This window comes from Eubalaena glacialis, chromosome 8 (genome assembly GCF_028564815.1).
Source record: "Eubalaena glacialis isolate mEubGla1 chromosome 8, mEubGla1.1.hap2.+ XY, whole genome shotgun sequence".
Lineage (NCBI taxonomy): Eukaryota > Metazoa > Chordata > Mammalia > Artiodactyla > Balaenidae > Eubalaena > Eubalaena glacialis.
The window spans coordinates 61,811,415-61,819,402 of record NC_083723.1 but is presented as its reverse complement, the minus strand read 5'-3'; positions in this window follow the sequence as shown (position 1 = coordinate 61,819,402).

Genomic DNA, 7,988 nt, shown 5'->3' with positions numbered 1-7,988 from the left:
ATTTCAAATAATTAGAAAACAAATTATCTCATGAATCATATTTAAAAACTGGCAGATGGTGTAGGGAAAATAGTGCTGGATTTTGAATTCTTATGTAAAACAGAGTGGGGTTTACTTTTAAATGAACAAATTTGAAACCATAGAAATACCAAAGAGGAAATTAAAAAAAAAAATCTTAGATAGAGGAGATTGTTTCCAAGTAAGAAACTAAAACTAGAAGCCATAAAAGAAAACTTTATTTTGACTGTATATAATTTAGAAATATTTAAAGTATAATGAGTGTTAGAAACAGCACAACAAAATTTTAAGAAAGAAACAGACGCTTACCAAATGTCAACTCCCCAAAATTGATCTATGAATTTAGGGCTAAATTAATAAAAATATGAATGAGTTAACAAGGGTGTGATAGTTGATTTGATTGTTTTGTTTTGTGTTTTTGTTTTTTTTAAAAATTAATTAATTTATTTATTTTTGGCTGTGTTGGGTCTTCGTTTCTGTGCGAGGGCTTTCTCTAGTTGCAGCGAGCGGGGGCCACTCTTCATGGCGGTGCGTGGGCCTCTCACTGCCGTGGCCTCTCTTGTTGCAGAGCACAGGCTCCAGACGCGCAGGCTCAGTAATTGTGGCTCACGGGCCTAGTTGCTCCGCGGCATGTGGGATCTTCCCAGACCAGGGCTCGAACCCGTGTCCCCTGCATTGGCAGGCAGATTCTCAACCACTGCGCCACCAGGGAAGCCCTGTTGTTTTATTTTTAAAACCAAGCAACATTTATTGAAATAAATGTGACGTTACTTGTAGAGAGATTTCTTGTCACACCGTACAACATGTTTTCTCATGTTTCACTTGTTTCTACCAGGTAATGCCAGACTTCAATTATGTTTTAAATAATAGTGAACCAATTAAACTAAAATGCAATACATATGAGATCTAATTCTAGAGGGTCCAGTGAACTGGGAATGTTTCATGGTTAAGAATTATATTAAAGCCATTTATATTCTGGAAACACTATCTTAAATAATTATATAAAACTTCAGTGAGAGCAAGTGTAGTATCAATTAAGTAACTAAACTAAAAGGGCATCAATCAGAATGAATTTAAAGAGAAAACACATTTGCTATCCTGCTGTGCCTGTGGATGTTGGTGGGGAGAGGTTGCCCACTGTACACCTGATTCAAACCTGCAGATTGCTGTCCATCCAGGTGCCCTCACAGCTTACCCCTCCAGCTCCCCTGCAGCCCTGAGGATGCAGAGATTTCCTGACCCTGTTTGACTGCTGCCCAGGGCCACGTGTGGAATAGGTGCTATGGGGTCCCCTGGAAAAAGCTGGATTTACAATTCTAATTCAGGCAATTTTGTCCTGTTGTAAAGATGTTTTTCCTTAGATCTTTGAGCTTTTTCTTGGTCAACAGAACTGTCAGCCAACTTCCTTGAGCTATTTTCTCATGGGAGCTGATCCACCTTCGATTGAAGGAAATGATGCTTTCCAATTTTTTTCCTCCTGGTATTGGGCCATCGTCCTGTACTAAGTCAAGGTTTTGGTGTATAAGGCTGATGTTTTCATCCACTTTGGGAAGTTTCTCCTTTACTTCGAAGAGGTAAATTCCCTCCTCCATTGATTTTCTGTGAAATTGCATTTCATATTCTGGATGTAGTTCAGGAAGTGTCTGGGGTTTTAACTGAAACCTTTAACCTTACTTTAAAATTGTGAATTTTCACACTGCTGTGGTTGGGGACTTTTGATTGATTTGAACTGTAAGTAATTTGTGTATTTGATTTTCATCACATAACTTTTCCTTGTTTTTCTTTTTCAAGTTTTTTTAAAGTTAACTTTTAAGTTAACATCATCAATGAGTTTCCTCAAATTGTCAACTGATCCATAATCTTGGTTTCGGTTTTCTGATTCACTCTTTTTTTTCTAATTTCCTGTTGCATCATTGTATAATCTTCTATAAAGAGAGCAGGTAAGTTTATCATTTGCAGCACAGATTCAGTCAGATTTTAATCGGCTCTTTTTATCATCCACAACCTGCTTCCTTGTGTGTTAAAGTTTTCAAGCATTTCTTTCTGTTCCTTCAGCTCTGCCACTCTGCCCTACCATTTAGCATCTTCTTGGGCAAGCAGCTTTAGCCTTTCCTGAACATTTTCTTCAAAACCATTAGCTATTTTCCTCTGACATTATTCTACATTATTCTAAGATGCCTTTAAGATAATTTTGGCCTCAGTCACTTAGGTCTGGAGAGATTTTGATGTCTTTTTGAGTGACTATATTTGTCCTTCAAGATGAGCCATCTTTACTCCATGAAGTGAAATTCTAGGGGACTTGCTTTTCTGTTCTTTGCTGAGAAAGTTTACTGTATCCCTCAAGAAGAAGGTGGACCTGTTTGCATCTCTACTAAGTGCTGCCAGTTACAGGGTTTATAACTTCAGAGGACTGGCCTCCACCACAGGTGACTTGAGGGCTCCAAAGGCAATGAGCCTTCTCATTGATTTTATGCTGCTTTTCAACTAGGGCAGAAAATCTTCGGTTGGCTTATTTTCCCTCAACGTACACCAGCATTTTACTGTATAAACAGTCAAAGTGGTACATATCAAAATTTCCAAGGAAAATTGGAATAGACTTGAACCTTGTGTCCATAATTCAGACAACAACACCATTGCACAGTCACCACAGAGCTGGCCAGAAGGACATTTCTGTGGCTGCCTGGAGGCCCTCCCTGGCTGCCGTGGGAAGGCAGCTCTGCTTCTGGCCAGTAGCTTAAGGGCTCCAATTGCCTTCCCAGCACTCAGTGACTGTTCTACCCCAAACTATCAAGTCCTGACCACCAGGAGAAACCATTAGTGGGGCTACAGGAGGGGTCCACGGTAATGGAGCTTTGCTCTGGAACTTTGTCCTGGAACTGCACAGGTAGGAGGGGTTCTTATTTGTACTTCTGTTGGGGAAAAAAGCCAACTACTACAGCCAGTTCCAACCAGCCCATGAGCTGTGAGAAGTCTAGGCTTACCTGGCCCTGTAAGAAACCTGGGGGATCCTAGCAGTTCTGTGCCCTCACCAGTCTATAGAAATGAGAGGGAAGAAGCCTGTGTTTTTTATCCTGGTTCTGCCTCTTCAATAACTTCATGACCCAGGGCTTCAAAATTATAACTGATATTTGAGGAAAGCAATGCAAATCATAAATCATCTTCCTATGGAGCATTTATTTAAGTTAACTATATTATGAGTCTGACCATCCTATGAGGTTGTTAAATCTCCTTTGACTGAAAACCTTAAGCTTAGGCAGGTTAAATGGCTTGTCCAGTAACTGATACTGAGTCAGTCATCTGACTCCAAGTACAGTTTGTTTGTTTTGTAAATATACCCTTAATGTGAACACCTCCTGCTCCCTCTTTTTTTTAAAAAAATTTTTATTTCATATTGGTGTATAGTTGATTCACAATGTTGTGTTAGTTTCAGGTGTACAGCAAAGTGATTCAGTTATACATAAACATGTAGCTATTCTTTTTCAAGTTCTTTTCCCATTTAGGTTATTACAGAATACTGAGCAGAGTTCCCTGTGCTATACAGTAGGTCCTTGTTGGTTATCTATTTTAAATATAGCAGTGTGTGCATGTTAATCCCAAACTCCCAGTCTATCCCTCCCCCAACCCCAACCCCCTCGTACCTCTTCTTTTTAAAACAAGGATTTATTAAATGATTCTAAGGTCCATTCAACTAAAAAAAACTATAATTCCTTCATTATTATTTTTGCTTTATTATAATAGCAAAGTTGACCATTTTTGTAACATGTGTTATTTACCCATCTGCTTAACTAGCTTAATGGAGTAACTTAATTTCTAATGTCTGTTATCCATTCCTTTCTTACTATTAATTAAAAAAATCTCAAAAGAAGTATGGAGCAACATTTTATTAAATACTGACTAATAACCTGGTTTTTTTTTTTTTTCATCTTTATTGGAGTATAATTGCTTTACAATGGTGTGTTAGTTTCTGCTTTATGACAAAGTGAATCAGTTATACATATACATATGTCCCCATACCTCTTCCCTCTTGCATCTCCCTCCCTCCCGCCCTCCCTATCCCACCCCTCTAGTTGGTCACAAAGCACCGAGCTGATCTCCCTGTGCTATGCGGCTGCTTCCCACTAGCTATCTGTTTTATGTTTGGTAGTGTATATATGTCCATGCCACTCTCACACTTTGTCCCAGCTTACCGTTCCCCCTCCCCGTATCCTCAAGTCCATTCTCTAGTAGGTCTGTGTCTTTATTCCCGTCTTGCCCCTAGGTTCTTCATGACCATTTTTTTTTTTTTTAGATTCCATATATATGTGTTAGCATACGGTGTTTGTTTTAATCTTTCTGACTTACTTCACTCTGTATGACAGTCTCTAGGTCCAAACACCTCACTACAAATAACTCAGTTTAATTCCTTTTTATGGCTGAGTAATATTCCATTGTATATATGTGCCACATCTTCTTTATCTATTCATCTGTGGATGGACACTTAGGTTGCTTCCATGTCCTGGCTATTGTAAATAGAGCTGCAATGAACATTGTGGTACATGACTCTTTTTGAATTATGGTTTTCTCAGGGTATATGCCCAGTAGTGGGATTGTTGGGTCATATGGTAGTTCTATTTTTAGTTTTTTAAGGAACCTCCATACTGTTCTCCATAGTGGCTATATCAATATACATTCCCATCAACAGTGCAAGAGGGCTTCCTTTTCTCCACAGCCTCTCCAGCATTTACTGTTTGTAGATTTTTTAATGATGGCCATCCTGACCTTTGTGAGATGATACCTCATTGTAGTTTTGATTTGCATTTCTCTAATGATTAATGATGTTGAGCATTCATTCATGTGTCTGTTGGCAATCTATATCTTCTTTGGAGAAATGTCTATTTAGGTCTTCTGCCCATTTCTGGATTGGGTTGTTTGTTTTTTAAATACTGAGCTGCATGAGCTGCTTGTAAATCTTGGAGATTAATCCTTTGTCAGTTGCTTCATTTGCAAATATTTTCTCCCATTCTGAGGGTTGTCTTTTGGTCTTGTTTATGGTTTCCTTTGCTGTGCAAAAGCTTTTAAGTTTCATTAGGTCCCATTTGTTTATTTGTGTTTTTATTTCCATTTCTCTAGGAGGTGGGTCAAAAAGGATCTTGCTGTGATTTATGTCATAGAGTGTTCTGCCTATGTTTCCCTCTAAGAGTTTGATGGTGTCTGGCCTTACATTTAGGTCATTAATCCATTTTGAGTTTATTTTTGTGTATGGTGCGAGGGAGTGTTCTAATTTCATTCTTTTATGTGTAGCTGTCCAGTTTTCCCAGCACCACTTATTGAAGAGGCTGTCTTTTCTCCACTGTATATTCTTGCCTCCTTTATCAAACATAAGGTGACCATATGTGCGTGGGTTTATTTCTGGGCTTTTTATCCTGTTCCATTGATCTATATTTCTGTTTCTGTGCCAGTACCATACTATCTTGATTAGTGTAGCTTTGTAGTATAGTCTGAAGTCATGGACACTGATACCTCCAGCTCCGTTTTTCTTTCTCAAGATTGCTTTGGCTATTCACGGTCTTTTGTGTTTCCATACAAATTATGAAAATTTTTGTTCTAGTTCTGTGAAAAATGCCAGCGGTAGTTTGATAGGGATTGCATTGAATCTGTAGATTGCTTTGGGTAGTATTGTCATTTTCACAATGTTGATTCTTCCGATCCAAGAGCATGGTATATCTCTCCATCTACTTGTATCATCTTTAATTTCTTTCATCAGTGTCTTATAATTTTCTGCATACAGGTCTTTTGTCTCCTTAGGTAGGTTTATTCCTAGATATTTTATTCTTTTTGTTGCAATGGTAAATGGAAGTGTTTTCTTAATTTCACTTTCAGATTTCTCATCATTAGTGTATAGGAATGCTAGAGATTTCTGTGCATTAATTTTGTATCCTGCTACTTTACCAAATTCATTGATTAGCTCTAGTAGTTTTCTGGTAGCATCTTTAGGGTTCTCTATGTATAGTTTCATGTCATCTGCAAACAGTGATAGCTTTACTTCTTCTTTTCCAATTTGGATTCCTTATATTTCTATTTCTTCTCTGATTGCTGTGGCTAAAACTTCCAAAACTATGTTGAATAATAGTGCTGAGAGTGGGCAACCTTGTCTTGTTCCTGATCTTAGTGGAAATGGTTTCAGTTTTTCACCATTGAGGACGATGTTGGCTGTGGGTTTCTCACATATGGCCTTTATTATGTTGAGGAAAGTTCCCTCTATGCCTACTGTCCGAAGGGTTTTTATCATAAATGGGTGTTGAATTTTGTCGAAAGCTTTCTCTGCATCTATTGAGATGATCATATGGTTTTTCTCCTTCAGTTTGTTAATATGGTGTATCACATTTATTGATTGGCGTATACTGAAGAATCCTTGCATTCCTGGGATAAACCCCACTTGCTCATGGTGTATGATCCTTTTAATGTGCTGTTGGATTCTGTTTGCTAGTATTTTGTTGAGGATTTGTGCATCTATGTTCATCAGTGATATTGGCCTGTAGTTTTCTTTCTTTGTGACATCTTTGTCTGGTTTTGGTATCAGACTGATGGTGGCCTCATAGAAGGAGTTTGGGAGTGTTCCTCCCTCTTCTATATTTTGGAAGAGTTTGAGAAGGATGGGTGTTAGCTCTTCTCTAAATGTTTGATAGATTTTGCCTGTGAAGCCATCTGGTCCTGGGCTTTTGTTTGTTGGAAGATTTTTAATCACAGTTTCAATTTCAGTGCTTGTGATTGGTCTGTTCATATTTTCTATTTCTTCCTCGTTCAGTCTTGGAAGGTTGTGCATTTCTAACAATTTGTCCATTTCTTCCAGGTTGTCCATTTTATTGGCGTGTAGTTGCATGTAGTAATCTCTCATGATCCTTTGTATTTCTGCAGTGTCAGTTGTTACTTCTCCTTTTTCATTTCTAAATTTATTGATTTGAGTCCTCTCCCTCTTTTTCTTGATGAGTCTGGCTAATGGTTTATCAATTTTGTTTATCTTCTCAAAGAACCAGCTTTTAGTTTTATTGATCTTTGCTATTGTTTTCTTTGTTTCTATTTCATTTATTTCTGATCTGATCTTTATGATTTCTTTCCTTCTGATAACTTTGTGGGTTTTTTGTTCTTCTTTCTCTAATTGCTTTAGGTGTAAGGTTAGGTTGTTTATTTGAGATGTTTCTTGTTTCTTAATGTAGGATTGTATTGCTATCAACTTCCCTCTTAGAACTGCTTTTGCTGCATCCCATAGGTTTTGGGTCATCGTGTTTTCATTGTCATTTGTTTCTAGGTATTTTTTGATTTCCTGTTTGATTTCTTCAGTGATCTCTTGGTTATTAAGTAGTGTGTTGTTTAGCCTCCATGTGTTTGTATTTCTTACAGATTTTTTCCTGTAATTGATATTTAGTCTCATAGCGTTGTGGTCCTAAAAGATACTTGATACGATTTCAATTTTCTTAAATTTACCAAGGCTTGATTTGTGACCCAAGATATGATCTATCCTGGAGAATGTTCCATGAGCACTTGAGAAGAAAGTGTATTCTGTTGTTTTTGGATAGAATGTCCTATAAATATCAATTAAGTCCATCTTATTTAATGTATCATTTAAAGCTTGTGTTTCCTTATTTATTTTCAATTTGGTGATCTGTCCATTGGTGAAAGTGGGGTGTTAAAGTCCCCTACTATGATTGTGTTACTGTGGATTTCCCCTTTTATGGCTGTTAGTATCTGCCTTATGTACTGAGGTGCTCCTATGTTGGGTGCATAAATATTTACAATTGGTATATCTTCTTCTTGGATCGATCCCTTGATCATTATGTAGTGTCCTTCTTTGTTTCTTGTAATAGTCTTTGTTTTAAAGTCTATTTTGTCTGATATGAGAATTGCTACTCCAGCTTTCTTTTGATTTCCATTTGCATGGAATATCTTTTTCCATCCCCTCACTTTCAGTCTGGATGTGTCCCTAGGTCTGAAGT